The sequence below is a fragment of the Callithrix jacchus genome, chromosome Y, assembly GCF_049354715.1.
Source record: "Callithrix jacchus isolate 240 chromosome Y, calJac240_pri, whole genome shotgun sequence".
NCBI lineage: Eukaryota > Metazoa > Chordata > Mammalia > Primates > Cebidae > Callithrix > Callithrix jacchus.
The window spans coordinates 5,612,201-5,637,554 of NC_133525.1; the positions used below are offsets into that span (position 1 = coordinate 5,612,201).

At 43.2% G+C, this 25,354-nt stretch overlaps 1 long non-coding RNA gene across 3 annotated transcripts in view; it reads left to right on the forward strand.

The window, feature by feature from the left end:
- The window catches only part of LOC144576514 (uncharacterized), a 43,473-nt gene extending 18,936 nt beyond the window's left edge, over window positions 1-24,537 (forward strand). Inside the window, exons 5-6 of one of the 3 annotated variants that reach the window (XR_013531931.1) lie at window positions 8,506-8,606; window positions 22,951-24,537. This is a non-coding gene — a long non-coding RNA (uncharacterized LOC144576514). Of the gene's footprint in view, window positions 1-7,533; window positions 7,600-8,505; window positions 14,083-22,950 lie in introns of those variants that run through there. The other 2 variants (XR_013531930.1, XR_013531932.1) reach the window with 2 other exon arrangements.
- Window positions 24,538-25,354: the final 817 nt, after the last annotated feature.

Genomic DNA, 25,354 nt, shown 5'->3' on the forward strand with positions numbered 1-25,354 from the left:
ACTTGCTGTTTCTATGAGACAGATGTACTTCCTGTTCTTACTCTGTGCAGGACACACTTTCTGTGTTTCTTCTGCACAGGACACACTTCCTATGGTTCTCCTGACACAGGCCTACTTCCTGTTCTTCCTCTGTGGAGGACACACTTTCTGTATTTCTCCTGTGCAGGACACACTTCCTCTGTTTCTCCTGTGCAGGACACACTTCCTGTTGCTATCCTGAGATGGACATAACTTCTGTTCTACCTCTGTGCAAGACACACTTCCTGTGCTTCTTTAGTGCAGGACACACTTCCTGTTGCCCTCCTGAGACAGACATACTTCTTCTTCCTCTGTGCAGGACACACTTCCCGTGTTTCTCCTGTGCAGGACACACATCCTTTGGCTCTCCTGAGTCAGACGTACTTTCTGTTATTCCTCTGTGCAAGACACACTTCCTGTGTTTCTCCTGTGCAGGACACACTTCCTGTAACTCTCTTTACTTCCTGTGCAGAGCACACTTCCTGTGTTCTCCTGAGACAGACCTACTTTCTAATCTGCTGTGCAGGATACACTTTCTATGTTTCTCCTGTCAGGACACACATCCTGTGGCTCTCCTGACACATGCCTACTTTCTGTTCTTCCTCTGGGCAGGACACACTTCCTGCATTTCTCCTATGCAGTACAAACTTTCTGTTTCTCTGAGATATACCTACTTCCTGTGTTTCCTCTGTGCAGGTTACACTTTTTTTGTTTCTCCTGTGCATGACACACTTCCTTTGGCTCTCCTGAGAAAGACATACTTTCTGTTCTATGTCTGTGCAGGACACACATCCTGTGTTTCTCCTGTGTAGGACACATTTCCTGTTACCCTCCTGAGACAGACATACTTCCTGTTCTTCCTCTGTGCAGGACACACTTCCTGTGTTTCTTTAGTGCAGGAGACACTTTCTGTTGCTCTCCTCACACAGACCTACTTCCTGTTTTTCCTCTGTGCAAGACACACTTCCTGAGATTCTGCTGTGCAGGGAACACTTCCTGTGCTCTCCTGAGACAGACCTACTTTCTGTTCCTTTTCTGTGCAGGATACACTTTCTGTGTTTTTCCTGTGCAGCACGCACTTCCTGTTGCTCTCATGAGACAGACACACTTCCTGTTTTTCCTCTGGACAGGACACACTTCCAGTGTTTCTTTTGTGCAGGACACACTTCCTCTTGCTCTGCTGAGACAGACGTACTTCCTGTTCTTCCTCTGCTGGACACATTTCCATTGTTTCTCTTGTGCAGGACACACTTCCTATTATTCTTTTCATATAGAGATGCTTCCTGTTCTTCCTCTGTGCCAGACACACTTCCTGTGTTTCTCCTGTGCAGGACACGCTTCCTGTTGCTCTCCTGAGACAGACATACTTACTGTTCTTCCTCTGTGCAGGACACACTTCTTCTGTTTCTCCTGTGCAGGACACACTTCCTGTTGCTCTCCTCACACAGACCTACTTCCTGTTTTTCCTCTTTGCAAGACACACTTCCTGAGATTTTGCTGTGCAGGACACACTTCCTGTGCTCTCCTGAGACAAATCTACTTTCTGTTCTTATGTGCAGGACACACTTCCTATGTTTCTCCTGTGCAGGACACGCTTCCTGTTGCTCTCCTGAGACAGACCTGCTTCCTGTTCTTCCTCTGTGCAGGACACACTTCCTCTGTTTCTCCTGTGCAGGACACACTTCCTGTTTCTCTCCTCACACAGACCTACTTCCTGTTTTTCCTTTTTGCAAGACACAATTCCTGAGATTCTGCTGTGCAGGGCACACTTCCTGTGCTCTCCTTAGACAGACCTACTTTCTGTTCTTCTACTGTGCAGGATACACTTCCTGTGTGTCTCCTGTTCAGGACACACTTCCTGTTGCTCTCATGAGACAGACGTACTTTCTGTTCCTCGTCTGTGCAGGACACACTTCCTGTGTTTTTCCTGTGCAGGACACACTTCCTGTTGCTCTCCTCACACAGAACTACTTCCTGTCTTTTCTCTCTGCAGGACACACTTCCTGTGTTTTTCCTGTGCAGGACACACTTCCTGTTGCTCTCCTAAGACAGACCTATTTCCTGTACTTCCTCTGTGCAGGACAGACTTCCTGTGTTTTTCATGTTGAGGACACACTTCCTGTTGCTCTCCTGAGACAGCCCTACTTTCTGTTTTTCCTCTGTGCAGGGCACACGTTCTGTGTTTCTCCTATGCAGGACATACTTACTGTTGCTCTCCTGAGACAGACATGCTTTTTGTTCTTCCTCTGTGTAGGACACATTTTCTGTGTTTCTCCTGTGCATGACACACATCCTTCCTCTCTCCTAAGATAGATGTACTTCCTGTTCTTCCTCAGTGCAGGACACACTTTCTGTGTTTCTCCTGTGCTGCACACACTTCCTGTGTTTCTCCTGTGCAGGACACACTTTCTGTTTCTCTCCTGAGACAGACCTACTTCCAGTTCTTCCTCTGTGCAGGAAGCGTATCCTGTGTTTCTTCAGTGTAGGACACACTTCCTGTTTCTCTCCTGAGACAGATGTACTTTCTGTCCTTCGTCTGCACAGGACACTGTTACTCGGTACCTCCTGTGCAGGACACACTTTCTGTTACCCTCCTGATACAGACGTAATTCCTGTTCTTCCTCTGTGCAGGACACACTTCCTCTGTTTCTCCTGTGCAGGACAAACTTCCTTTTGTTACCCTGAGACAGACGTACTTCTTGTGTTTCTCCTGTGCACGACACACTTCCTGTGGCTCTCCTGACACAGGCCTACTTTCTATTCTTCCTCTGTTCCAGACACACTTTCTGTGTTTCTCCGGTGCAGGACACACTTCCTGTTGCTCTGATGAGACAGATGTACTTCCTTTTTTTCCTCTGGGCAGGACACATTTCCAGTGTTTCTGTTGTGCAGGACACACTTCCTATTACTCTCCTCACACAGAGATACTTCCTGTTCTTCCTCTTTGCAGGACACACTTCCTGTGTTTCTCCTGTGCAGGACACACTTCCTGTTGGTCTCCTGAAACAGACCTACTTCCTGTTCTTCCTCTATGCAGGACAGACTTCCTGTGTTTCTCCCGTGTAGGACACACTTTCTGTTGCTCTCTTGAGACAGACTTCCTCTTCTTTTTCAGTGCAGGACACACTTCTTGTGTTTCTCCAGTGCAGGACACACTTCCTGCTGCTCTCCAGAGACAGACTTACTTTCTGTACTTCCTCTGTGCAGGACAGACTTCTTGTGTTCCTCCTGTGCAGGACACACTTTCTGTTGCTCTCCTGAGACAGACCTACTTCCTGTTCTTCCTTTGTGCAGGACACAATTCTGGTGATTCTTCCATGTGGAACACACTTCCTGTTTTACTCCTGAGACACATATTTTTCTGTTCTTTCTCTGTGCAGGACACACTTACTGTTGCTCTCCTGAGACCGAGGTACTTTCTGTTCCTCCTCTGTGCAGGGCACACTTCCTGTGTTTCTCCTGTGTAACACACACTTTCTGTGTTTCTTGTTGCTCTCCTGAGACTGGAGACTTCCTGTTGCTCTCCTGGGACAGACCTACTTCCTTTACTTCCTCTGTGCAGGACAGACTTCCTGTGTTTCTCCTGTTCAGGACACACTTTCTGTTGCTCTCCTGAGATAGACCTACTTTCTGTTCTTCCTCTGTGGAAGACACACTTCATGAGTTTCTCCTGTGCAGGACACACTTCCTTCTGCTCTCATGAGACAGATGTGCTTTCCATTTCTCCTCTGTGCAGGACACACTTCCTGTCACTCTCCTGTGCAGGACACACTTTCTGTCACTCTCCTGAAACAGATGTACTTCCTGTTCTATCTCTGTGCAGGACACACTTCCAGTGTTTCTCCTGTGTAGGACACACTTCCTATTGCTCTCCTGAGACAGACCTACTTCCCATAGTTCCTCTGTGAAGGACAGACTTCCTGTGTTTCCCATGTTCAGAACACACTTCCTGTTTCTCTCCTGAGACAGACCTAATTCCTGTTCTTCCTCTCTGCAGGACACACTTCATGTGTTTCTCCTTTGCAGGACACACTTCCTGATGCTCTCATGAGACAGACATACTTCCTGTTCTTCCTCTTTGCAGGACACACTTCCAGTGTTTCTTCTCTCCAGGACACACTTCCTGTTGCTCTCCTCACAAAGAACTACTTTCTGTCTTTCCTCTGTATAGGACACATTTCCTGTGTTTCTCCTGTGCAGGAAACACTTCCTGTTCCTCTCCTGAGACAGACCTTCTTTCTGTACTTCCTCTGTGCAGGACAGACTTCCTGTGTTTCCCATGTTCAGGACACACTTCCTGTCACTCTCTTGAGACAGACCTACTTCCTGTTCTTCCTCTGTGCAGGACACACTTCCTCTGTTTCTCCTGTGCAGAACACACTTCCTGTTTGTCTCCTGAAACAGACGTACTTCCTGTTCTACCTCTGTGCAGGACACACTTCCTGTGTTTCTTTAGTGCAGGACACACTTGCTGTTGATCTTCTGAGACAGACGTACTTTCTGTTTTTCTGCTGTGCAGGACACACTTCCTTTGTTTCTCCTGTGCAGGACACACTTTCTGTGTTTCTCCTGTGCAGGACACACTTCCTGCTGCTCTTCTCACACAGACCTACTTCCTGTTCTTCCTCTGTGTCGGACACACTTCCCGTGATTCTCTTGTACAGGACACACTTGTTGCTCTCCTGAGACAGACCTACTTTTTGTTCTTCCTCTGTGCAGGACACACATATGTTAATTCTCTTATGTGGGACACACTTCCTGATTCTCTCCTGAGACAGACATACTTCCTGTTCTTTCTCTGTGCAGGGCACACTTCCTGTGTTTCTCCTGTGCAAGACATACTTCCTGTGTTTCTTGTTGCTCTCCTGAGACTGGAGACTTCCTGTTGCTCTCCTGAGACATACCTACTTCCTGTTCTTCCTCTATGCAGGACACACTTCCTGTGTTTCTCCTGTGCAGTACACACTTTCTGTTGCTCTCCTGAGACAGACGTACTTCTTTTTCTTCCTCAGTGCAGGACACATTTCCTGGGTCTCTCCTGTGCATGACACACATTCTTTGTCTCTCCTAAGACAGATGTACTTCCTTTTATTTGTCTGTGCAGGACACACTTTCTGTGTTTCTCCTGTGGTAGACACACTTCCTGTCACTCTCCTGAGACAGACAGATTTTCTGTTCCTACCCTGTGCAAGACAGACATATTTCCTATTTCTCACCCGTGCAAGACACACTTTCTGCTTTTCTTCTGTGAAGGACACTCCTCTTCTTTCAGCTGTGTGAATTACACACTTTGTGTGCCTCTCCTATGCAGCACACACTTTCTATTTCCCCTCTGTGCAGGACACACTTCCTGTTTCTTTTCTGTGCAGAACACACTTCTTGTCTCCCCTGTACAGGACACATCTCCCATTTATCCTCTATGCAGGACACAATTTTTGTTCCTACCCTGTGTGAGACATACTTCCTGTGTCTCCTTTTAGCAGGACACACTTATTTTTCTTCCCTTATGAAGCACACACTTTCTGTTCTTCCCCTGTGCAGGCCACATTTCTTGTTACTCTCCTAAAAGGTGGACACACTTCCAGTTCCTCCCCTGTGCAAGACTTATTTCCTGTGTCTCTTCTTTGCAGGACATACTCCCTGTTTCTATCCTGTGCAGCACACACTTTACATTGCTGTTCTGTGCAGGACACACTTTTTATTGCTCTTCTGAGACAGACATACTTCCTTTTTCACCCTTGTCTTTCTTTTTCTTTGTTTTTTCCTCTCTCTGTCCTTTCTATATTTTTCTGCTTTCTTTGTCTCCTTCCTTCCTTCCATTCTTTCTTTCTTTTATTCTCTTTCCTTTTTTTGTTTCTTTCTTTTCTTTGTTTTTTTCTTTTCTCTTCTCCTCCTCCTCCTTCTTTTTCTTCCTCTTGTTCTTCCTCTCTTGTAGAGTCAGGGTCTCACTATGTTGCCCAGGCTGATCTTGAACTCCAGGGCTCAAACAATCCTCCTGACTTGGCCTCCCAAAGTGCTAGCATTATAGGTGTGAGCCAATGTGCCTGGCTCAGCCTTTTTATCAATATTTGTAGCCACAGATAATTATTTCAAAACAAGTAAGTAATATTTCCCTCAAAAAAATCTTTGTCTTTCTTCTCCACCTCCCCAAATATTCACATAGTTTCCTGTTAAGAGCCACTCAGAGTGGTTGGCAACATATTAAGGGAATAATTAGGGAAGTTATAGGATAATTGTCTCAAACCTTTTGGAAGGCAGAAAGATTTTTATTAAATAATGGGACAGGCTGAAGACACCCGGTTCTTATCTTAGAGCATTAGGTTATAGGGTGAAAATTAGAAATAACAGAAACTTCCCCAGTTAAGTCTGTTTACCCAACATTCCTTTGTGACTAACTGTTTACTCATCTCCCTGTTGGGGAGGCCGAAGAGAGATTACCCATTAATGGCCTTTACTTTGGGCCCTAGAACCAAAAGCTTTTATCATTTGTAAAACCACTATTTTAACCATGTTAATTATCCATAAGCATGTTGACTTAGAACCTCTGTTACTAAATCTATACTGAACAAATGCGAGGAGAAACAGCTAGCAAGGGGTTGGATAGCTGCAATCGCCCTCTGGGAACACCTGATGACTTCCCTAGCCCATTTGATCACTGTGCTGTGTGTTTGAGTGTATTTATTCATCCACCACTGAGTCAGGGTTTGCAGAATAGACCTCCACAGGTGGTATCATCATCTCATTTTCCTATGGCATGTGAATTTCCATTGCAATGCTACATTCCCAAATAAATATCTTTTCTTTTACAGAGTCTTTCTCTGTTATTTAGGGTGACACCAGTTTATTTCAACACACTTAAATATTAAACCTTTACACATTTTTGTTTTCCATTGATGGCTTGATTTAAATCAGCATAACCTGTTTGTCAGGAAATCCTGATTAACAACTCTAAAAGTCCATAAAGGTGGTGTTCAAAGTTATTAATAAAGTTAAGAAAATGTCCAAGAATGATTGACTTTTACACACTTTCGTGAAAGAAAACTCTGCAGAAATAAAGTTTTAAGACATTTTGTCGCCTACCTGACGTGCGTGTCTCAATACTGATTTGTTTGCATAATAAAGTTGAATTCTTTTTTTTTTTTTGAGATGGATTTTCACTCTTGTTACCCAAGATGGAGTGCAATGGCGCGATCTCGGCTCACCGCAACCTCCGTTTCCTTAGTTCAGGCAATTCTCCTGCCTCCGCCTCCTGAGTAGCTGGGATTACAGGCACGTGCCACTGTGCCCAGCTAATTTTTTGTATCTTTAGTAGAGACGGGGTTTCACCATGTTGACCAGGATGGTCTCGATATCTTGACCTCGTGATCCACCCGTCTTGGCCTTTCAAAGTGCTGGGATTACAGGCGTGAGCCACCGGGCCCGGCCTAAACTTGAATTCTTAACTAATAAAATTGGAGAGAATTATCGTGGGATTTATCAACATACTGTGCTGAGATTTTTTTTCTGTCTTTACAGCATTTATATGAGAAGAGGCTTAAAGAAACCAACAAAAATAAACGTTTCTCTTTAGGAAGTGATTATAGAAAAACCACACCCACCACGATGATGTGATTCAAAGCATTTGGAACCTACAATTCATACTGGATATGTCATTTTTTTAGGATGAGCTTTATGAGCTGGAAAAGAAATGACTTTGATACCAGAGTAAAATACAAAAAATCTAATTAGAAAAGTTTTTAAACAACTTTTATTTCTAGTCTTTGGAGACTAACAGAATGACTTGCATGGATATCCTGTGTAAAATGTTGGATAGCAGAAATGACAGAATCTAAGAGCACATTAGTTAACAGTCTTTACTACTGAAACCCCAGTCTGTGTTGAGAATACAAAATGGTAATCATGTACGCATTTTAGCACTGTTGTTTTCTAACCTCACTCTCAGCGATGCCCAGAGGCTACCCTCATGTCTTTGGGTAGTTTTTTATTCCCATTTTTATTCTTCCCACCCACCCTTAATCTCCTGTTGCCTATGAGAGCAATGGTGGCCAACGTCTTGTACAACATTAGATGCCAGAAGTAGGAAATTGCAAAGCATGTGATGTAACTGTTTTCTGTTTGTCTTTGCATCCACATTTGCACTGTGATCACACAGCAATTTACCTTGATTGTCTGCATAGTATAAGGACCACCTCCGAGCTAACAACGTTCTTTGCTTTATTTTGAATCTGTCTTCACCATCTGTAATTTTTGGCATACTATGGCTATTTCGATTAAGTGGATGCTCCTTTTTGCTATCCTATACCCGTATTTTTCTTCCGCATTTTTCCCATTTATTTTTTGTTTTCTTGGGAGTCTTCTTCTGTCACCAGGCTCACTGTCACATTGTCTTACCAATCTCAGGTTATCCTCCCACTTCCGCCTCCCGAGTATCTGAGACTACAGATGTGTGCCACCATGCCCAGCTAAGTTTTTTGCATTTTCTTGTAGAGATGGTGTTTCACATCTACAAGATGTTTTCCAGGCTGGTCTCAAACTCCTGGGCTCAAGCGATCTTCTTGCCTCAGCCTCTTAAAGTTCTGGGATAACAGGTATGAGCTACCATGCCAGGCCTGCATATTTTCATTCAAGCCCTTTCTTCTATTGAAGTGTCCACCCTACTCGTGTTGTGTTTGTGTGAATGTGTGTGTGTGTGTGTGTGTGTGTTGTACTTCCTGCATAAATGTCTTCTCTCTGAACTTATTCTCCTTTTCTGTCTCTGGTACCTCACTCTTGCCCAAAAAACTTGAATTTCTCCATAGAAGTTACATTTTCCCCATAGAAATTAGAATCTCTTTATTTTTCAAAGGGGATCATAGAATTCAGAATCTCTTTACTTCATGACCAGCCATAAGAGCTGAAAATATTACTGTAGCTCCCCACTGCCTTTCTGGGTAAAAACTAGCTCATCTCCATATTTCGTTTAAACCCAAATGAACTTGGTAGAAGTTGACTCAAGTGCATGGTTACTGTAATATTAATTTGGTAAAATTATGCCTAAGCATTTTCATAGAAACACAACTGATCACAGCAGCAAGTATGCACCTCTCACTCTCCTTAATTACAGTTAGATGTTGCATTTCCATCTTTGTGTATTTGTAGCAAGAAAGTTACACAGATTTGGAATATAAGTGTAGGCTAGGAAGAGGTGTCACCAGTCATTGACTCTGAGAAAGGTCCCTACAGATGCTGCCTGAAAAGCATTTCAATCAAGAGGATGCTGTATCCGGAATTCCAGTGTGAATTCATGCATCCAACACAATCCAGGGGAACAGAGACTCAGAGAGTTTCTCGGAGCTTCTTGGTGGTATCTCAACACTCTTGTGTATCCAGGTAATGCAGGTAGACTATTTCACTGACTAAATTAGGTCCTCTTGTGTCCGATTTCTCTTACTACTAACTCTGTCTATATGAAGCATTTCTTCAAAATTTTTTTGGTCTTCCTCACTTGCACATCAAACATGCAATAAAACAGAATATCAGTGATAATAAAACATGAATTGTTTATAGGAATGGCCTTTCCCTTATTCCTCAAAGAGATGATCACTCATAAGAACATTTGTTTGTCTATCTATCTATCTATTGATCGATCGATCGAGACAGGGGCTCACTCTGTATTCTCTTGCCTCAGCTTCTCAAGTAGCTGAGATTACAGGCGCACACCACCATGCCTGGCTAATTTTTGCATTTTTAGTAGAAACAATGTTTCGCTTTGTTGGCCAGGCTGAACTTGAACTCCTGACCTCAAGTGATCTGCCCATTTCAGCCTCTCAAAGTGGTGGGATTACAGGTGTGAGCCGCCATGCCCAGCCTGCTCATAAGAACATTTTTTGTGTAGGAAATCTCGACTTGATGGTGGCTTCAACCTGTCAAATGGCACATGGATAGAAATAAATGAAACCTAAGGTCAAAGTCAAGATCCAAGTATTCTGATGGTCAGTAGCAGACTCAGAGTTTTCAAAACAAATATAGAGTCAACAGCAGGGGTCTCAAAAGTAAGGAAGCTCACATGCATACCTGCCCCAATTTCGATCCTCTGAGCTGTACTGTAACATAAGGTGGTGAACGCTTTATTCACAAAAATGTTAATAACTTAATTAAGCAAGATATATACAATGTCTGACACACAGTAATTATTTAAACATCATCCTGGCTAAAAAATAATGTTTTCTTTTCAAAAGAAATAATTCAGAATTTTATTTTTTAAAGTTAACTACCTGCTGCATGCTTTCAATTATATGATGTTCTGGAAAGGACAAAACTTTGGAGACAATAAGATCAGTTGTTGATATGGGTTGGTGGAGGAGCGATATAAATAGGTGGAGCACAAAGGATTTTAGAGAACGTTAAACTATACTGTGTGATAGTATAGTGTGGGATGCATGTCATGGATTTGTCAACACTCTCAGAATGCACAACACCAACTGTGAACTTTAACTGTCAACTTTGGGTCATGATGATGTGTCAGTCCCATGAATTGTAGCAAATGCACCACTCTAGTGGGAGATGTTGACTGGTGGAGGCTGTGTCTGTCTGGGGGCATGGAGTATGTGGATACTCTCTGTACTTTCCACTCAATTTTGCTGTGAACCTAAAACTGCTCTAAAAATAAAGGTATATTAAAAATAATAATATGGTGGTTGAGCACGGTGTCTCACGCCTGTAATCCCAGCGCTTTAAGGGGCTGAGGTTAGCCGATCATTTGAGGTCAGGAGTTCAAGATGAGCCTGGCCAACATGACAAAACCCTGTCTCTACTAAAAATAGAAAAAATTACCCAGGAGGGTGGTGTGCGCCTGTAGTCGCAGCTACCTGCGAAGCTGAGGCACGAGAATCACTTGAACCCAGGAGGAATAGGTGGAAGTGAGCGAAGGTCATGCCATTGTACTCCAGTCTGGGTGGCAGAATGACCCTACATCTCAAAATGATAATAATAAAAATATGGCGGAAATATTGCTTGAAGCCTTGGCAAGATGATGAGACCCCATCTCTATATAAAATAGAAAAATTTGCTGGGCATGGTGAAGTGCACCTGTACTCTCAGCTACTCAGGAAGCTGAGGTGGAAGGATTCCTGGAGCTTAGGAGGTTGAGATTTCAACGAGTCATGATCACAACACTACACTCCATCCTGGGAAACAAAGCAAAATCTCATCATGAAAGATAAATTATTACTACTACTACTAATAATAATGAACACCTACATGCTTGATGGAAACTTTGATGTCTATTAAAAATTCTTGACCAGGCATGGTGGCTCACGCCTGTAATCCTGGCACTTTAGGAGGCTTAGGCAGACAGATTGCTTGAGCCCATAAGTTCAAGACCAGCCTGGGCTACATGGCAAAACTTCATCTCTATTGAAAAAAAAAACTTACAAAAAATATTGGTGCGTTGTGGTGGTTGCATGTGCCTGGAGTCTCAGGTACTTGGGAGGCTGAGGTGGGAGGATCAGCTGAGCCTGGGAGGTGGAGCTTGCAGTGATCCAAGATTACACCACTGCCCTCCAACCTGGGTGACAGAGCCAGACCCTGTCTTAAGAAAGATAAAAAATATCAGTGTCTTAAATCATTTGGCAATCAACATCAGGGATTAACACCATTAATTTCAAATTCTTTGTTGATTCTCTCCATACACTCTTGATGTCTATTGTATGATATAACAACTCTAAGTGTAATGAATACAAGATTAAAAAAAACTTCTCAATATTTTCATCTAAAAAAGAAAGCTATAAAGTAAGTCAACACCTCTTTAAGAAAATCACTTAAATGTTTGAGTAAATTGCTATTTGTGCAAATTGAGCTGTGCTGGCAGGTCAGTTTTGACTCACTCGAAGTGATGTGTGTGAAACAAAGCCTTCCTGTATTTGAATGTTCACACTGCAGTCTAACTGGCATGCAGTTGACATTGTGAAACAAAGCCTTCCTGTATTTGAATGTTCACACTGCAGTCTAACTGGCATGCAGTTGACATTGTGAAACAAAGCCTCCCTGTATTTGAATGTGTACACTGCAGTCTGATTGACATGCAGATAATATTGTGAAACAAAGCCTCCCTGTATGTGAATGTGTACACTGCAGTCTGATTGACATGCAGATGACATTGTGAAGAACAGTACCCATCATGTAACAGGGTATCTCAGAGGTGCAGGGAGGCAGGAGGATATGTTGAAGATCGCATGTTCACTGAGCTTTAAAGCTGAGATTAAAGTGCAGGTCTGACTAGCTTGCAAGTCATGTTGTTTGTGCTACCTCAGATATCACCAAACTGTTCTTTTCTCAAGGTTGGGTCAAGGTTGGACAGAAGCAAGCAGAAGTTTTAAAGGTTGGGTCCAGGTTGGACAAGCAGGAGTTTTAATCCTCTGTCTCCATCCTTGTATGCTTTTGTGAGCCAGAAAGGACTGTGCAGAACCCACAGGCCAGGGCCACCTTGAGTAGGACTGAAGTCACACAGAGCATCGATGCAGCCAGCAGACTTGCAATGATGGCTGTCACCTGCTCTCCAGCCTCGTCCCAATCCACAGTGTTGACAGCTTTCACGTTCTTTCTTTAAGATTGAGTGCTAACCTGCAGATGTCTCTTGGATTGGGAGCTCGGGCTGTGACTCCTAGTGCTAAACAGAGCACCTCACTGCTGAGAACGAGGAGGTCTCAGTGTGAGGAATAAGGGAATGAAAATCGAGGGACCCTCTCCTGTATCTGAGAAGGGCTTTGGCTAGCACTGTTTCAGAGGCATATGGAGAATTTAGGGACAATAACTTCTGTTATTTATCCTGTTGTCCAGACCATTTATTCTTTCTATTTCTATGTTTTTATGTATGTATGTATATATGTATCATCTATGTGTGTATGTATGTATCTATCTGTCATCTACGTGTGTATGTATGTATGTATCTATCTATGCATCTCTCTATACATCTCTCCGTATGTCTGTTTTCAGGTTGCTGATAAAGACATACCCGAGACTGGGTAATTTATATGGGAAAGGGGGCTTATTGGACTTACAGTTCCGTGTGGCTGAGAAATCCTCATAATCATGACAGAAGGGAAGGAGGAGCAAGTCCACATCTCATGTCTTACATGAATGGCAGCAGGCAGAGAGAGGGCTTGTGCAGGAAAACTCCCCTTTTTAAAGCCATCAGATCTCATGAGAATTATTGACTATCATGAGAACAGTGCAGGAAAGACCTGCTCCCATAATTCAATCACCTCCCACTAAGTTCCTCCCACAACACATGGGAATTGTGGAACTTACAATTCAAGATGAGATTTGGGTTAGCACACAGCCAAACTATATCACTATCCAGCTAGCTACCAACCCACTGAGCTACCTACCTATCCACCCATCCATCCATTGATTTCATCTATGTATTCCATCTATCTAACCATTCATCCATGTATTCCATCTGCTTATCTCTGTATCTAGCTACCATCTATCTATCCATCCATGTAATCTTTCTCTTCTTTCTTCTATCTACCTATTTTATCTATCTATCCATGTATTTATCTCATCTATCTGTTAATTATCCATTATCCATCTCATCTATCGTCTGTCATTCATTCCTCTGTCCATCTATATGTATCTCTACCTCTCTAATTAGGTATTTCACCTATTTGTCATCTCTATCTATCTCATCTATCTCTATCTATCTATCTCTATCTATGTATCTATCTTTCTTCTCTCTCTGTCTCTCTCTCTCACCACCCCCCCGCCCCCACTCCATATCTGTTGGTAAAATTTTATCACTTTTCTAAGCTACTGTGTGGAAGTGACCACGTGAAACAAAGTAACCACTACATTGTCAACAGAAGGCCCTGTGTAGGATGTATTTGCAATGAGTTCCCCTTTGTCTCACTCCGGGAAGTGATTGAAGCCATTTGGCGTTTAAGTCACCTAAACTGCGATTCCATTTGGACTTAATCAACATTTCCATGTAACTCTGCAAAAACTACAAGTGGCTCTAGAAACTCTGGGATATGCATTAGCTAGAAGCAATGATTAACTTAACATTTGCATGGTATAAATAAAACGTGCCATGGGTCATTGTGTGTTTGTGTGTGTGGATTCCAACTGTAGTTGCATCATTAATTTTTAAAATGACTCTGTCATGCATTTGGGGACGGTTACTCATTCCGTATGATTATGTGATAGCCATCGGTTAAAAGGTTTTCAATATTTAAACAATTTCCCTTAATATTTTAATTCTATAACTGATGATCAGAGAGCTAGAGAATTTGGATTCTGAGTTGATTCCATTGTTTCAAAAGCACCTATTGGAATTATGCTATTTTAAGTGGAAGTTTATTTTTTCATGTGATTGGAATCTCCACATGCTTTGAAAAAATGAGCTGTGATTCATGAGTTTCCCCATAACATATTCCCCAAAATTGAAGCTGGGTGTCCACCAAGTATTTTCAAACCCAAGAAGCCATGATAAAGAAGACTTTATTTAATTTTACCAATAACCAAAATAAGTATAGGTAGATGTTTTTCTTTGTACACCAAATCCTGCACAGCATGAGTAAAAGCATAAGTCTGTCTGCTAACATGTAATGAATGTAAATAAATCAGATTCACATAGCATATGAAACAGGGAGTTTCAAAGAAAAATTTTAAAATCCCTTTCCACTAAGGTTACCTTATATTTTCACCTATTCGTTTACTTCTCATATCAGTGTTTCCCTCCAAATCTGATAATTCTTTCCTTTACAAAAAAAAAGTGCTTCATTTTCTTTTATCTCTGAACCAGTAAGTTTTGTTTTTTCAATGAAAGAAAATCTCAAAAATTACTCTCTGTTCATTTTCCTAGGGTTTCCAACCCAGCTGTTTTTTCCGTTGATGTAGATGTGCACGTGGAATTCTCCTTCAAAAATTATATTTCATGTGCTGCTCCTGAAGCATTACAGGTGTCTGGTGAGCTAGCAGGAGGTAGTAAGATTTTAAGAGCTTTTTACTTTTTCCCTTAATTCATCCAACTCTCGAATCTCACCCATGATAGTTAATTCCCTACTACTTATTCTAAAGATTCATTGAGCAAATCGGGGAAACGTTTATTTTGCTAAAATACTCAGGGTATTTCAGAAATGATAATTATTCCTCCCTTTTCAGCTCTTAAAAACACACAGAAATCCTGTTTACATCACTGAATGCTGGACAAATATGTCCCATGGAAGCTGTAGTAGGTTGAATGGCAACATTTAAAATAAAACTTCACATCTTAACCACAGAACCTTGGAATAGGCCCTTATCTGGGTATTTGCAGATGTAATCAGACGGGATCATCTTGGATTATCTGGGTGGGCCCTAACTCCAATGACCACTGTCCTTCTAAGAGGTATCCTCTTGGGGTCACATGCAAAGCAGACAGCTTGTTCTTGGTGAACACAGCACACTTGTTTTTTTTCTTCCTCATCTTTGGGCTTCTTCTTGGGAGTATAACTTTTATAGCCAAGCATCAAAGTGCCCCGATGGCGGTCAAGCATGGTGACTCGTAACTGTAATCCCACCATTTTGAAAGGCCAGTGTGGGAGGATTACTTGAGGCCAGAAGTTCAAGCCCAGACTGGACAGCACAGCAAGACCCCATCTCTGTTTTTTAAAAAGAGCTCCACTGGGAAAATTCTCTTTTTTCACTTGCTGCCAGCATCTCCCTCTCAGATCTTTGGCACTCTCGGCTGCATAGAATATAAGCATGCTGCCCTCTCTCTCTTGCTGTTTCTCTGTGAGAAGACCCTAGAAACCTCGCTCACACCCAAAGCCTCACGTAGATTGCAATGTGCCATCTCTTTCCTCTCTTCTTGTACCTTGTTATTACTTCCTAAAAGGACTACAGATGCTGATTCAAACACTGACTAACAGTATAACCCCATTCACAGAAAATCTCTACATTGTAGTTTGTTTTGTTTTATTTTTGAGATGGAATTTCTCACTCCATTGCCCAGGCTGGAGTGCAGTGGTGCAATCTCAGCTCACTGCAACCTCTGCCTCCCAGGTCAAGCCATTCTCGTGCCTCAGCCTCCTGAGTAGCTGGAATGACAGGTGTGCACCACTATACCCGGCTAATTTTTCAACCTTTAGTAGAGACAGGGTTTCCCCATGTTGGCCAGGCTGGTCTTGAACTCCTTACCTCAAGTGATCCTCCTTCTTGACTTCTCAAAGTGCTGGGATTACAGGCATAAGCCACTGCGCCCGACCTGGAAGTTACAATTATTAACAAGATAAAATGACAGATAGGTCACAGGTATGAAAATCAAGACAAACTCTTTTTTAGCATCCTCAGGTTTTGGTAGACATGTATTCAACTTTTGGTCAAGCGTGGATGCCTATTTTAAGAAAATATTTACTTGGAGAGGACACAGAGAAGGTAAAGGGGTTGGCGAATGCAGATGGGAAGAATGTTTAATGTCGCTTGGGGAGAGTGGAGGCAAGGCCTGCGATCTAGTCACGGGTTTTATGAGAGCATCATTAAAAGACGGCATCAGAATCCTTATTGCCTGTCTCCACAGATGTTGAAAGCTGGGGAGAGAGGAAGCTGCATTGTCTTATTAGAATGGAGGCAGCTACAGAGGCACATGAGCGATTTCTTCTATGAAAACCAATCAGCAGTGGGATCTCTAGAGCTCTTTGCAAGCTCCCTTCCAACCGTGTATTTCCACAGATGTGCCCCAGGTTATAAAATCAGCTTCAGGACGAGGGTTCCCAATCCCTTGGAGCCCACTTAGACGTGCATTACAGAAAACGACAGTGGTCCTCAACTCTGTCTTTGAAAAATAAATATGGTCCTAATTATACTAATTACCTTTCCAAACCAGGGGTTTTATCCATTTCATCTTTAGGATGTGTCTGGGAAAGGAAAACCCTACATGTGGAAGTCATTTCTCTACAACTTACTAGGTGACCACAGTCTTCATTTCATCAAACCATTTTTCTACAGTAGCCTCATAAAATTCCCAGAGATACCAGGGTGAGGAGTGACTGACCATTTGCTGCTCGGGTCCTTCCTTGGTTGGTTCCATTATAGCCCTTCAAGGATAGAGCCGCCAGGCAGTGGCTCATGCCTGTAATCCCAACACTTTGGGAGGCTGAGGTGGGTGCATCAATTGAAGCAGAAGTTTGAGACCAGACTGGCCAACATGGCAAAACCCCATCCACACAAAACATTGAAAAATCACCTGGACGTGGTGGTGTACACCTGTAATCCCAGCTACCTGGGAGGTTGAAACAGGAGAATTGCTTGAACCCGGGAGGTGAGGTTGCAGTGAGCCAACATCACGTGACTGCACTCCAGCCTGCGTGACAGAGTGAGACTCTGCACTGTAAAAAAAAAAAAAAAAAAAAAAAGGACAAAGCAAAAGAAGACCTTCATAGTAATCCAACTTCTTTCTCAGAGATGTTGGTCTGAAACAAGAAAACAAGAATGAATCAGTAAAGTTGATTTATTGGAGGCTGTGATATGATTTAATCACACATGATTTAATCTTCCTGTCCTGTGCCTTGATTCTATATAGCTTCTGGATCAGCCTGCATCATTCCAGCTCGCATAATGCCAGGAGCCAAGTGGAAGCTTTCACCATCTCTTACTTTCTTCATTGCAGCATCCTGCTAACTGGTACTGCCTCAGTTCCCAGCCTTATTCTCCTCTAGTGCAAAATCCTCTTGACACTGTGGAAGATGAGACTGTAGACCTGACCGTAGGGAAGAGGAGATTGTAGGCCTGACCTTAGGGAAGAGGAGATGGTAGACGTGATCATAGGGAAGATGAGACTGTAGACCTGACCATAGGGAAGAGGAGATTGTAGACCTGACCCTGCTGTGCTCCGAGTAGAGCCATGTCATGGTTTTCCACTGTTCCTGGAATACAGCACAAGCTTCTGATCTTGGACTATGAGGTCTGAAACGTCCGCTACCTCTCCACCTTCAGCGTCTGCCACCATTTACCTCATTCTGTGTCTCCCAGCCACACAGGGTTTCTTACCACTCTTCAGGGTTGCTTTGCCCATTCTGCTGCTGAGCAATGGACTTGCCCGTAGACATGCATATAAGCCAATGCTAGGACACTGCTTTGGGGGTTTTGGTTTTTGTTGTTGTCAAGACAGGGTCTCACTCTGTCACCCGGGCTGGAGTGCAGTGGCATCATCTTGGCTCACCACAGCTTTTGCCACAGACTCAAGTAATCCTCCTGTCTTAGCCTCCGGAGTAGCTGCGACCACAGGCACACACACCATGCCTGGTTAATCTTTAGATTTTTTGGTAAAGACAGGGTTTTGCTGTTTCCATGTTGGTCTCCAACTCCTGAGTGCAAGCAATCTGCCCGCCTTAGCCTCCAAAGCACTTGGATTACAGCTGGGAGCCACCATGCCGTGCCGTACAGTATGTTTTTTTTTTCTTTTTAGCACTTTATTGTGAGGTCAACTGGCAAGGGGACAGGAGGCAGGGCTGAAATCTGTCTCTCTGATCTGGGGGTTAGCTTAAATGTTTATGGGTTAAGAAGTATGTGACTGGGCACAGTGGCTCATGTCTGTAATGCTAGCACTTTGGGAGGCCAAGGCAGGAGGACTGCTCAAGGCCAGGAGTTCAAGACCAGCCTGGGCAACATGGCAAAACCACATTCTACAAAAAAATGCAAAAGCTAGGCAGGTATGAGGATGTATGCCTGCCATCCCAGCTACTCAGGGGGCTGATGTGGGAGGATCAATTCAGCCTGGGAGGACGAGACTGCAGTGCGCCATGATCACGCCACTGTAATCCAGCCTGGATGAAAGAGCAAGAAACAAAACAGAAAGAAGTATGTGGAAGTGCTGCTGAAGTAAGTTTTAATTAAAGGGCTTTAGAGTCGGCTATTTATAGCAAGGTATGGAATAGTGGATTTCAGCACAAGCTTCTGAATAGGTTTCTGCAACCTGGTTACGGTCACGCCCAGGTGTTTTTGGTTCCACATTGCCCAGGCTGGTCTCCAACTCAGGTGAGCCTCTCACCTCGGCTTCCCGAAGTGCTGAGATTACAGCCATGAGCCACATGCCCACTCAATGAAAGTGTTTCCTATTCCATTTTAAGAGAACGCTCTTTCGTTTAAATGCACTATCTTGCTTTTTTTCCTTTCTTTTGAGATAGGGTCCCACTCTGTCCCCCAGGCTAGAGTATGGTGGTGTATCCATAGCTCACTGTAGCCTCGACCTCCCAGGCTCAAGCCATCTTCCTGCCTCGGCCTTCTGAGTGCTGGGCCCACAGGCATGAGCCAGGGTGACTGACTTTGTTCTTCAAAGAAGTATATACTGGAGCTTTTGTAGCATCAGAGGAGTAAAACAAAAAGCAATGACGACAAAAGAAATGTGTGGGGCCAGACGTGCCTTGAACTAGTATGAGACATAAATTTACATGCTAAAGAAAACCATCCAGCATAGCTGAAGCCTGGAAACCACCCAGTGCAGCTGAAGCCAGGATCCCCGAGTGCCGCTGTCTCACCTCCAGACCAACAGTCTCCTGTCATCCAGCCTTCACCTTCCACTGTCTCTCCGGCATTTCCCCTGAGATAGCTCAGTGGCATCTCCAACGCACGGCTTACAACACATAGCTTCCTCCATCAGATTTCTGCCAGTGGCACCAACATTCTTCTAATAGCTAAAGCAAAAAAAAAAAAAAAAGAGAGAGAGAGGCTCACACCTATGACCTATGGCCCCAGTTACTCTGCAGGCTGAGGCAGGTGAGGTACACCTATAGTCTTAGCTATTTGGGAGGCTGAGGTGGGTGGATCGCTTGAGCCCAGGAGGTTAAGGCTGCAGTGAGCTATGATGGTGCCACTGCCCTCCAGTTTGGGTGATAAAGTGAGAAACTGTCTCTAAAAGAAATAAATAATAAAGATAAATAAGTAAAATAAATTTAACAGAGTTTAATTGAGTAAAGAAGGATTCACAAATTGGATAACCCACTGAACCAGAGCAGGTTCAGAGAGATGCCGGCACTGTCTTATGGTGAGAGGAGGTTTATGGACGAGAAAAGGAAAGTGACAGAAAGAGCCATATTCATTGCAGCTCACCACTGGCCTTGTCTGAGCATGGTTTGGACAGTTGACTTCCTTCGGACAAAGCTTTGTGATTGGTACAAGAGGAGGTTCCTGCTTACACATCCAGTTAGGTTAGAAACTTCTAGGCAAACCTTAAAATATGTCAGGAGGCAGCTTTAGGCTAAGCTTAATTCAACACATCTTTTGGTGCTCAGCTTAAGTAAAGCTCTTACCTTAAACATGACCAGTCGAAGAACAGGGCTGTGCCTGTGTAGTCAGACCTGAAACTTCAGCCGTGTTTTGGAAAACAGTGACATTTGCCCCAAGTTACCGTGAAGCCCGCAGCTGTGGTCTGGGGTGATATTATCCATGTTCAGGGTGACCTTCATGATGCAGGAGCTCCACTGTTGCACAAGGCCCTGTCATCAGAGAGACCAAAATATATGCCCCTTTAGCAACTAAAACAGGCCTGGAGGTTACGGAAAGAAAAGTTAGCTACGGCTAAGAGTTCACAGAGAGACTTGCGTGCTAACTTCCTCAATTCCTATGGCTGTAAGAGAAACCTCACTTCTGCTAAACTCCCTAAGAAGTGGAGCTACCAGGCAAATTATCAGACCCTTCTAACTCTCTTGTTTTAAACAGGGTCTCGCTCTACAGCCCAAGCTGGAGTGCAGTGGTGTGATCATGGCTCACTGCAGCCTCAACCTCCTGAACTCAAGTGATCCTTCCGGGTCAGCCTCCTGAGTACCTGGGACCACAGGTTCATGTCACATGCTCAACTAATTTTTTTGTGTGTATTTTTTGTAGAGATGGAGTTTCACCATGTTGCCCAGGCTGTTCTCAAACTCCTTAATTCAAGCAATTTGCCCGCCTCAGGCTCCCAAAGTGCTGGGATTACAAGCATAATCTACTGTGCCAGACACCTTGTAACGCTTGACAACCCAGACCACTATTCCCACAGGGGACCAGCCTTACACACGTTCTTTCCTGATAAGTAACTGCAGCCCTTACTTCAGGTTCAGCACCGCATAGAGGCTTCACACAAACTGTCTTCACACACGGAGCCAAATTTCTTTTTTCTTTTTGGATATGCAGTTCCACTTTGTCACCCAGGCTGGAGTGCAATGGTGGAGTCACAGCTTATTGCAGCCTCTACCTCCCGGGCTCAACCGATTCACCTACCTCAGCCTCCCAAATAGTTGTTACCACGGGCGCGTGCCACCATGCCCAGCTAATTCTTTTATTTTTATTTGTTGTACAGACGAGGTTTCACCCTGTTGCCCAGTCTGGTCTCAAACACCTGAGCTCAAGTGATCCACCTGCCTTGGCCTCCCAAAGTGCTAGGATTACACAGGCATGAGCCACCATACCCTACCTCATTTTAACGCAAAAACATAGCCCTAAAGTGGACATGGGACATATGTTATGTATATGTTTACCCATCAGGCATGCAGTCAGCTCCCCTCATAAATATGTATAGTTCCCCCCAAACCTGCTGGATATGCATGACTCCATTGTGTAATATGATCCCTATGAGGCATGAGGCCCCAGCCTCTCTTCCCTCTTCAGCGAGAGAGAGAGCACCTTCTGTTTATGCCAGGGACTCTAACTTCACAGTCTGCAACCCAACTTCACCAATGCAACTCTCCTTTCTATTACACTCTTTGGTCATCCTGGTGGTCTTCTGCAAGACAGCTCCAAACTTTGCTTAAGGCTGCTGTAGGAGAGCAGAATAAGTCACCCCAAAAGATATCACTTTGACATAAGGGTTATTTTGAGCTGAAGACAATTGAGAAACAAGATCTGCTAAAAGAAAACTCTCGTAGGGGTTTTTTATACAGATTATTTCATCACCCAGTTGTTATGTTTAGAAACTATGAAAAGGTAATATATACTGGGGGCCCTGGGAACTGCTTAGGGCCAACCTGCCTCTCATTCTATTCAAAGTCACCCCTCTGCTCACTGAGATAGATGCATATGTGATTGCCTCCTTTGGAAAGGCTCATCGGAAACTCATTAGAATGCAACTGTTCCTCTGGGACCTGGAAACCCTCTCCCGGCTTCGAATCTTCCTGCTTTTGCTTGAGTCTCCCAGCCTTTCTAGACCAAACCAATGTACTTCTTACATATATTGATTGATGTCTCATGTCTCCCTAAATGCATAAGACGAAGCTGTGCTGCAACCACCTTGGGAACATGTGGTCAAGACTTCCTGAAGCTGTGTCACGGGCACATCCTCAACCTTTGCAAAACTTTCTAAGTTCACTGAGACCTGTCTCAGATGTTCTGGATTCACATACCCATTAGCTGTTTTCCCTGATGCTCTCCCTCCTCCCACCCTCCACCTTCCCAATGGCCCCGGTGTGTGTTGTTCCCCTCTTCGAGTCCATGCGTTCTTATCATTCAGCTCCCACATATAAGTGAGAACATGCAGTATTTGGTTTTCTGTTCTTGCGCTAGTTTGCTGAGGATAATGGCCTCCAGCTCTATCTGTGTTCTTGCAAAGGACATGATCTCATGCTTTTTTTACTCAACACGATATAAGCAAGTCAGGTAAGGGAGTGGAAAAAAAAAATCCCAAAACTCTCTGCACTCTTCTATTTGCCTAAAAGTAAGCTTAGACTGTTAATTACCAGAGACATAGGCCTAGAGAAATCTACATGTAAGAAAGCTTACTCAATTTCCCATTCATTTCCCTCCTGTATTTATCTTCCCAAAATTTGCAGCTGCTAGAAGCTTAAAAGGCCTTTTTCTTTCTTGACAAAGGTATTCTTGGGTGATTTGTTCTATGCCCTCCAAGCTCTAACCACATTTTTGAGTTACTCGTCACTGAGTTTCACCCCATGTGGATGTGCACGGCATGTCTGAATAAACTCTGTTTTTCTTTTGTTCTTTTGTCAGTTTAATTTCCAGGGCGGTAGCTGGAGAATTGAGAAGGAGAGAGGAAACAGTTGTTATTGTTGTTGTTTTTCCTTCTGCTCTGCTGGCACCCTGTGGAAATTCTTAAACATTTTGGTTAGGAAGAATTAATATCGTGAAAATGGCTATACTGCCCAAAGTAATTTACAGAATCAACGCTATCCCCATCAAGATACCATTGACTTTCTTCACAGAACTGGAAAAAACCACCATGAACTTCATATGGAACCAAAAGAGAGCCCGCATAGCCAAGTCAATTCTAAGCAAGAAGAACACAGCGGCGGGCATCACACTACCAGATTTCAAACTATACTACAAGGCTACAGTAATCAAAACAGCATGGTACTGGTACCAAAACAGAGAAATAGACCAATGGAACAAAACAGAGGCATCGGAGGCAACACAACATATCTACAACCATACAATCTTTGATAAACCTGACAAAAACAAGCAATGGGGAAAGGACTCCCTGTTTAATAAATGGTGTTGGGAAAACTGGCTAGCCATGTGCAGAAAGCAGAAACTGGACCCTTCTTGACACCTTACACTAAAATTAACTCCAGATGGATTAAAGACTTAAACATAAAACCTGGCACCATCAAAACCCTAGAAGAAAATCTAGGCAAAACCATCCAGGACATAGGAGTAGGCAAGGACTTCATGATCAAAACACCAAAAGCATTGGCAACAAAAGCCAAAATAGACAAATGGAACCTAATCAAACTCCACAGCTTCTGTACGGCAAAAGAAACAGTCACTAGAGTGAATTGGCAACCAACAGAATGGGAAAAAATCTTTGCAGTTTACCCATCTGACAAAGGGCTGATATCCAGAATTTACAAAGAACTCAAACAGATTTACAGGAAAAAAACAAACAAGCTCATTCAAAATTGGGCAAAGGATATAAACAGACTCTTTACAAAAGAAGACATATATGAGGCCAACAAACATATGAAAAAATGCTCATCATCACGGGTCATCAGAGAGATGCAAATCAAAACCACATTGAGATACCATCTCATGCCAGTTAGAACGGTGATCATTAAAAAATCTGGAGACAACAGATGCTGGAGAGGATGTGGAGAAATAGGAACACTTTCACACTGTTGGTGGGAGTGTAAATTAGTTCAACCAGTGTGGAAGACAGTGTGGCGATTCCTCAAGGCCTTAGAAATAGAAATTCCATGTGACCCAGCAATCCCATTACTGGGTATATATCCAAAGGACTATAAGTCATTCTACTATAAGGACACATGTACACGAATGTTCATTGCAGCACTGTTTACAATAGCAAAGACCTGGAATCAACCCAAATGCCCATTGATGATAGACTGGATTGGGAAACTGTGGCACATATACACCATGGAATATTATGCAGCAATCAGAAATGATGAGTTTGTGTTGTTTGTAGGGACATGGATGAATCTGGAGAACATCATTCTCAGCAAACTGACACAAGAACAGAAAATGAAATACCGCATATTCTCACTCATAGGTGGGTGATGAAAAATGAGAGCACATGGACACAGGGAGGGGAGTACTGAACACTGGGGTCTATTGGGGGGAAAAGGGGAGGGCCAGTGGGGAGGGGGAGGTGGGGAGGGATAGCCTGGGGAAAAATGACAACTGTGTGAAGGGGAGAAAGGCAGCAAAACACACTGCCATGTGTGTACCTATGCAACTGTCTTGCACGTTCTGCACATGTACCCCAAAACCTAAAATGCAATAACAAAATAAATAATAAATAAAAAAATAATAATAAAAAAAACGGAAACTTGAGACAAATGAAAATTGATGGAGTTTCATTGAGCAAAGAAGAGAAATGATTAAATTGGGCAGCCTCCAGAATCACAGCAGATTTAGAGAGACTCCAGGGGTGCCTCGTGGTCAGAACAAATCCATAAACAAAAAAAGTAAAGTGACGGACAGGAACCAGAAGTGCGGTACAGAAACAGTGAGTTTGCTTCCAGCTTGGCATTGGCACTTGCCTGATTTAAACCTACAGTTCCCAAACCCAGTCTGTATTGTGCATAATTATGGAAAAACTCATTAGTCGCAAATGTGTCCAATTCTGTGTGCTCTACTGTTGGTTATCTCAGATAACATTACATTAACATTCCTAAAGTACTGCATCTTAGAGATTTTCTAGAGCCAAGACACACAGGTAAGGACAAGACTAAGAAATAATTTATATTTTTAAATACTTCAAAAAAATTACCACAATACTTTTAGCAAAACTCACACTGAAATTGAGCCAAGAGAAAATGATCAATGGATGTTAAACCTGGCACTGAAAGTTTGATAAGAACCAAGATATTGGCTTCCTCTCAAAGTATTTCCCATAAAATTGTTAATAATTTCAAATTAATAAGTAATGAGAAAATAA